An 8349-nucleotide genomic window follows, 5' to 3' on the forward strand; every position below is an offset into this window, starting at 1 on the left:
CGCCCCGCTGCCCCAAACCACTGAAAGCCCAGGAAAATCTGTAGAAAGTAGACCTTTATATGCACCAAAGATGTGCAGATTTATTTCAAGAGCCCAAAGGGAAATTTAGTCTATTGCCCCGCTGGATATCTCCTTATTAGAAACCCTAGCACTCCTGTCATAAAGGGATGTGGCTATACATAATACCGTTATTCCATTAAGAGCCTAAATTATCGTTACAGGAGAGAAGGGGGAAAAAGAGGTAAAATTACAGTTCAGGCCTGGCTTTTTCCTGCCCATTTTATCTCCCTCCCGGTATCTCTCAAGTTTGAACGTTCCTCTTCTGGGAAATTATGGTGGAGCAGCTGGAGTTAGGGCGAGTTTAAGGACATGGCATGCGCTACTCTCTGTCATCCTTGCAATTCATTTATCCATCTCATTTATCTATCTGTCCGTCCGTCTGTCATTCCACCCATTCCCTATCTGAAGCATCTCCGTTCATTTATCCATCTCATTTATCTATCGGTCCGTCCGTCTGTCCTTCATTCCATTCCCTATCTGAAGTTTCTCCGTTCATTTATCCATCTGTCCTTCAGTCCTTCAGTCCTCTCATCCTCTATCTACATTATCCCCATTCATTTGTCTATCGTAGATCTATCTGTCTGTCTGTAAGTCTGGCCATCTATCCTCTAATCCTCTATCTAAAGTATCTCGTTTGTCTATCATAGATCTATCTGTCTGTCTGTAAGTCCATCTTCTTTGTACAGTATCTCTCCCCCTATCATCAATCTATCCTCTTGTACATTATCTCATCCATCTATCATCAATCTATCCTCTTTCTAAAGTACCTTCGTCCCTCAATCCAGTCTCAGCTGGTTTGCTAATGCAGACAATGTGTTAATGATGCTGCGTCTTCACAACCAGAAGACTCCACACCCAGGAAAGGTGTGGCGTCTTCTGAGTCAACACAATGATTGGGGTCATTTAACACAATTCAGCGGATATAGTACAGTAACTATTTTAATGGACCTTATTACAACCATTTGAAAATCACATGACTGAATGTAGTAAATTAATCCATCCTGCTGTTCGTCACACACCCACCCATTTTCCGGTAATTAGTCGGTTGGACTTGTTATTTCTCACTATTTTTTTCCCTCCGTCCTTTCCATGTTGTTTTGACTTGCTTGTGAATACCATGTGTCTGCATGATATAACCACAGAATCATGCCATCGTTATTATTATTTTAATACATTTAATATGGGTCAATAGATGACGCAGATTCACGTCAGGTTGACATTAATCCATCCCATGTATAGACACACATTAATAACATTGTGAAATGGCCAATGTGGTGATAATGAGCAGGAGACAATATTAATACATGTTATTGATACACACGTTTGTGAACCCTTTCCAGAGTTTGTGTTTTAAAGTCAAACATTGTGCGTCACATTTTTTGCACACGTCCCCGTGATATCAACACAGTAATAAAAATAGCTGAGCTGACAGAACGGTCACAGCAAAACAAACCACAGTCTGCTCTCAGAAAAGTTTTGCTCAGACTCATTATTACCATAGTGTAAGAGGTAAAAGCAGAATGCAAAGAGACATACCTGTCATGAGCCATCAACACAGTGATGCGTGGGGAGTCGGGAGCCACGGTCACAGCCACACAAATCACTGGTCTATAAAAATAATACAAGATATCATTTTCCCCCTCTCAGAAATACACAATACAATCTTCATGGTCTGTACTCATAAGACAGCAGGCACTGGAATCCAACACACATCAGGTAAATGATGATACAAAACGAATGACAATGCAACAGCATTGTCATTGCTCTATATTATGTATTCATGTAAATTAAGGGGATATAATACAATCATATATAGATTATATATTTTAAATATATCGTTTTCATTTACTTGGAAACTGAACCTAACTTTCATCAGCAAGCGTTAGCTAGCTAGCACATCTTGCAGCAGCATGTGGCCACACTAATTAACATAAAAATGTAATATCTTGAAAATATAAACATGTTGATGAAAAGGGTCGTTTATCGAAAATTGTAATTCTATCATTACATGGGAAACATTTATTTTATTTTTTCACAACAGTAGAATGTATATGCTACAGACCTGCTGTCAAATGTTTCTCACTTGAGTCCGGACTGGATCCCAGCGAACCATCCCAATATTTCGCAGAGCAAGCCAAAACACGAAACAGGTAGGGTTGGGGGGTACTTAGAAACCCATGTTAGAAACCCCACACGTGTTCACAACTAAGTAATGCCAGAAAATATGTTCACTGACAAAGTCATTGTCAGATTTAAAATCATAATTATATCTCAGTTTGAATTCCACAAATTAATAAAACTATAATGACTTTGTTCGTCACCCTTTTGAAACTGAAATGTTTAGTCCCAAAAACTCCCTTGTAACAAGTGACGGATAATTGACTTGTTAATACTCACCCTTTTACACACAGTGTCAGAACCAATTACACTTTAATAACATGACGGGCAGCCTAGGCAAGCAATGATAATAATAACCCCCGGAAAACAAAATGAAACCTCCGCCTACGCAACGTCAATTCCCATGAAACGCCTTGGAGCGACGGCATTGGCGGTTGCTATGACAACACTGGTGCGGAGACCGGAGGAGCCCAGTTTCCGACTTAAAAGTTATCTTCCCAAACAAACCTTTTCGAAAGAGCGCGGTGCTGCCGGCGCATGCGTCGATGTCACCGCGGCAACCACGCGCCAATAAGCAACGTGTGGCTCTCCCGCCAAACGGGTTAAATGTGTGACCCCACCCCACCTGTTGCGAACTCACGACCAATGGCTCACCAACACACACGCACACTTTTTGCTAACGTTAACGTTGCTATACTACACTCAGTCTCGAGTAATGCTTAACGATTATTATTATGATGCGAGTGCGCGCGAGGAATCGATCGTCGGCGCGGCGGGGGGGGGGTAGGCACGTGTGGGCGGAATGTGCTCCATTGCACTTGACAGAAAAACAAAATGGAAGACTGGATCTCTTAATTAGCTGCGCGATGGATCACGGTTGACCCGCTTGCTCCCCGCAGTCTGTGAAACATACCTCATAAAGCCGGTGTATGTGTGTGTGTGTGTGTACGTGTGTCTGTGTGTGTCTCTGTACATGTGTCTGTGTGTTTGCCTCTGTACCTGTGTATCTACGTGTGTGTGTGTGTGTGTGTGTCTCTACGTGTGTGTGTGTCTCTACGTGTGTGTGTGTCTCTACCTGTGTGTGTGTGTGTGTCTCCGTACGTGTGTGTCTCCCTGTGTGTGTCTGTACGGGTGTGTGTGTCTCTGTACGCGTGTGTGTGTCTGTATGTGTGTGTGTGTCTCTTTGCGTGTGTGCGTGCCAGCTACTCGTTGCGATCACCATGACATCCTGACACTAGTCGAAGGCCCATGAGAAGGGCTTTAGCAGTTGTGGTGCACAGTGCACACACACACACAGAGAGATAGTGGTTAGGGTGTTTGATTTCCAGCTAAAACGTTACCGTCTACTCTGCAGCCTTGGGCAAGATGCCTATAGATCTCCTACCTGCCCATTAATAACATGAATCTGACTTCACTTTAGGTAAAGTATTTCTCCACACCAAAGTATCTACGGTAGTACAAACAGTGAATACATACCTCCATACCATCCCAGCCTCGACTTTAACACCAGGACTCTCATACTACATTAAAGGTGTTTTTTGCGTGACCAACGGCTGATGACAATCGATTTTCTCCGAGCGGTTTCTGTCCTCGGCGTTCTGTCGCACAACACTGGGACCTTGGAAAGAAGTCGGGGTCTCTGGAGCATGATTTTGGCGCCGTTACTCACCGGCACTTAGGCTGAGTCGGGTGACAGTTGTATGACACGACTAGAGTGCACAGCTGAGTACACAAGACAAGGGACAACAGTGTCGTCCCCCAGCTGGAAGTCAAACAGAACACAACACAAGAAATGAACTGGAATTGGAAGCCCACTCAATCTCATTCCCATCTACCTGATGGGCCGATCCCACCAGAACTACCAGGATCACCGTTTGGATTTTGAACTTGCAGCACATACATTTACATTTAGGGCATTTAGCAGACGATTTTATCAAGAGCAACTTACAATAAATACAAATGTCCGAAGATAGAGAAACAACCATATAACTCTGTCGGTACAGTAAGCATGTTTATAGAACCAAGTGCCAAGCACTAACAATCGCTGGGTTAACCCATGCCCCGTATGCAAAAAAGATAGATAGGATAAGAGCACCTTATTCAAGGGCTCACACTGAAAACCAACCCATGGTCAAACAACATGGAGAACGAAGCTCTTGAGTAAGGCACCATAGTCTTTGTAACCCGAGGTTGTCTGGCTGAAGATTTTTCATCGATGCGTCGCAAAAGGGCAGAGGAACAAGCCGGCTTCTTGTGGCCTCCATGGTAGTCCACCAAGGATGGAAAGGAGCAGCTCTGAGTGGGTTTCATGGGGAATTGCTTTATAATTGCTCTATTAGTTATTGATGCCAGGACAAGCGTGGCGGTTTAATTTCTAATTCAAAACCTTGTTAAAGAGTTGGATAACGCAACCAGGACTGATGTGCCAGAGACAAAAAAAAAGAAAAAATAAGAGGGAGGCAATTTCTTAAAACTCAAAGTCACTCGCGGTCAATACATGACAAGAAACGTATGTTCTCAAGCTCTTGTTCTAATGTGGGTGAAAATCATTTGAATTGCAAGCTCTAAATTAAGATGCTCCCAAAACGGCTTGACGGAACAAAACCGCGACGCGCCACGAATTAGCATCTTATTAGCATGAGATAACCGTTAGCATCAAGCTGCTTCTCTGTCACACTTAAATACAATTTTTACCAAAACAAATTCACCCCCTCAGAAAAAAACGAAAAAAAAAAAAACTGAAGGGGGGGCTCCTGGTGGATTTTCGTTTCCTCAGATGTATCTGAATAGAATCAAAGGAACACGCAGACACCAGAGGAACACAGATGCATCCTCCCGAGAATGAATAACATCTTTATGGGTTACGACGAGGCAGGAAAAAAAAAACCATCCCGTTCGTCAAAGCTGTCTTTCATTGTCGGCGCATGAGTGACACGGTGTCGTCTATTATCATGCTAATGTTGCGCCTAATTTCCTCAGCAATGGCGCCGGAAGATTAGCTCCCAAAGTGAACATTACATCCCCGAGGCTACAAAGGAAAACAAATGGTTAGCGGTGGGCGCTATTAGCGCGCAGGGGGGTGCTAACCACCCACACCTGTCCGTCCCAGTCCAGCCGAGCAGAGAGGGCCGGCCGCGTCCGCCACGACCGTGTCGCTAATAGCCATTTGCACCAACCATTGTGTGTGCATCGTGCGACCATTGTGTTACGTGTTTCATTGTCCGGGTCGTCCCGTCGAGCTCGCTAGCGGACAATAGCCCGCGCGACGCACAATGTGCCGCCGAGCGTCGACAATCACCACAGAGCGCCACAAGTGATGGAATAACGTGTTTTTTTTTTTGTTGAATAGCGAGTCATTTTAATAACTGTCAGATTTCTTTATTTCTCGCGGCGCATCAGAGCGCGTGGGGGGGGGGGGGGGCGATGGGAGATAGTGATGAGGCCGGTGCCTTTGTCGGGTTTGTCATCTTTGTTGTTTTCCACCGACAGCGGCTTTATCTGCCTCATGAGAATATTGTGCCTCTGTGCGAGACACGCCCCCGCAAACCCCCCCCCCCCCCACCCCCTATCTCCCCCCCCCCCCCCCCCCCCCCCGCCAGGGTCACTCCTCTCCCCTCGTTTCCCGCCTTTATTGCGAACCAATTTCATCACCTTTTGAACTCGCCCAGATGGCCGGGAAATTATTATTATTACGCTTCACTGCATCAGGAAATATACCCATGTACGAATGCCTGTGTGTTTATGTGTGTTTATGTGTATGCACGTATGTATGTGTCTGTGAGTGTACGTGCATGCATGTATGTATATATGTGTGTTTATGTGCATGCATGTATGTATTTGTGTTTATGTGTATGCATGCATGTACGTGTGTTGACGTGTATGCATGTGTGGATGAATGTGTGAATACGTAAATGTATGTATGTATGTATGTATGTATGCATGTATGTATGTATGTGTGTATGTATGTGTGTGTGTATGTATGTATGTATGTGTGTATGTATGTATGTATGTATGTGTGTATGTATGTATGTGTGTATGTATGTGTGTGTGTATGTATGTATGTATGTATGTATGTATGTATGTATGCATGTGTGTATGTATGTATGTATGTATGTATGTATGTATGTGTGTATGTATGTATGTATGTATGTATGTATGTATGTATGCATGTGTGTATGTATGCATGTATGTATCTGTGTATGTATGCATGCACGTATGTACAAAGTACTCCTGCCCGTATGTATTAAAGACACCTTCACCCGTGTGAAGTCATCCAGGTACCGCAGGCTGCAGACACGTGGCCCCCGTGTTACGTTCGTTCCGGGGTCCTGTGCGGGTTTGGCTGCAGGCACGGAGGCCCGGGCTTCATCTGAGAGCTGCCTTTTATAAGATAAACCCTCCACTGACAGTGACCCCGGATGAAAGAGCGAGACGCAAAGCCTAGCGAGGGGTTCACCGCGAGTTCTCCAGTGGATCCAGATCCACCACTCTCTCCCACACCCACCCCGCCCACCAACCCCATCCCCCCCCACCCCCTTTCTCAAGCCCTCCTCCCCGCCACCGGAGCTCCTGTGATGAGAGGGGGGGGGGTGGGGGTTGAGGGGGGGGGGGGGGGGGGGGGGATGGAGGTCACAGAAGGGTGGCGGGTGTTAGGGTAAACTGCCACGTACGGCGAGAGCGCCGGTCTCAGACGAGCAAAGTTTCCTAGCGTTAGCGTTCGTTGCAACTTTCGCCTCACCCCCCCCCCCCCCCCCCCCCCCTCTAGAAGCCGGGGTTTATTTAGGTGGAGGAAGGGGGAGATGGAGGAGACGAGGAGGGGGAGGCAGGGATTGACGGGTCTAATCCCGCAGACGATCCCTCCGTCTCAATCGGGCTCTGCCTCGTTCCTTTTGTTCTTTCAACCCCTCCACCACCTCCTCCTCCTCCTCCACCTCCTCCTCCTCCTCCTCCTCCTCCTCCTCCGTCACGTCTTCATCAACGTGCCTCTGGGCTCCGTGCTGCAGGACGAGGTGGGGGTGAGAGGCGGCCCTCACGGAGCTGATCTGGGTGGAGACGCCGCGGGTAAACTTTCTCTGCGGAGGAAGGCGTCGCCTCGGCCGAGGGTTCCCTCCGAGGAGTTGGTTTTCGACGACGTGTCTGTCAAACAACGCACACACAACGCGGAACAAAGGCGTGTTAATAATGTTTACAAAACGGGTTACGTCTGCATGGCGTGCGAGCGCTGGCGTTGCAACATCCCCGGCTTACTCCAATGAATCCTCAGACGCACTATGGTGAGATGGTCCTGCGAGAGGTGTCTAAATAAATTATCCGCTGCTGAGCTGCGCACACTTTTCTCAATCCGTCCTGTTTGATTGAATTCACTTGAACCTCCGATGCTAAATTTCCCAGAAGGAATAATAATACAGTACGGCACCAAACGGAAATGTACCAACACAGAACTGGTAATGACATCACCACAGCGATTCAACACGAAGGAGAACAATTTGTACACGCAGAAATAAGAAATACATCGATGTGTGTGCAGGTGGATACTTGTGGTCACATGGTGCAGTGCGCATCGCGGGAGGCCGTGGCTCAGGCGGTAGAGGGGGGTTGGCTGGTAACCCGAAGGTTGCTAGTTCGATCCCCGGCTCCTCCTAGCTGCGTGTCCAGGTGTCCCTGAACAAGACACCTGGCGCAAACTGCTCCCAACGATCCGTCTCCTGTCGCCCTGCAAGGCTGACACCTCCGTCTGCGCGTGAATGTGTGCATGAATGGGTGAATATTAAGCAATATTGCAAAGTGCTTTGAGTGGCCACTGGTTAGAAAAAGCGCTGTATAAATGCATCCATTACAAATCACCATTCACAGTGTAGTGGTCACACTGTCGTACGCCCAGTTAAAACGTACTGGGTTTGATCCCAAGTGAACTTAATCTGAAACCAGCTTCTTAATTACATGTGTCTATTAGTGTCTGTTACAGCGAAGCAGAAACCCACTGACGGAATGAAAGACCAGTAGCGACGTTAGCATCAGTAGCGCAAAGTTCAACCGTCCTTCAATTGGCCCGTCTGTCTGTCTCTCTGCCGGCCTGTGTGTGTGTGTCAGTTAGCACGCTGTCTGTCCAGTTTGTTTTCCCAACACCAGAGGAAGGTTGGATTATTTTTCTTCTAAGATTGCAGGACTTCC

This window comes from Gadus chalcogrammus, chromosome 4, assembly GCF_026213295.1.
Source record: "Gadus chalcogrammus isolate NIFS_2021 chromosome 4, NIFS_Gcha_1.0, whole genome shotgun sequence".
NCBI lineage: Eukaryota > Metazoa > Chordata > Actinopteri > Gadiformes > Gadidae > Gadus > Gadus chalcogrammus.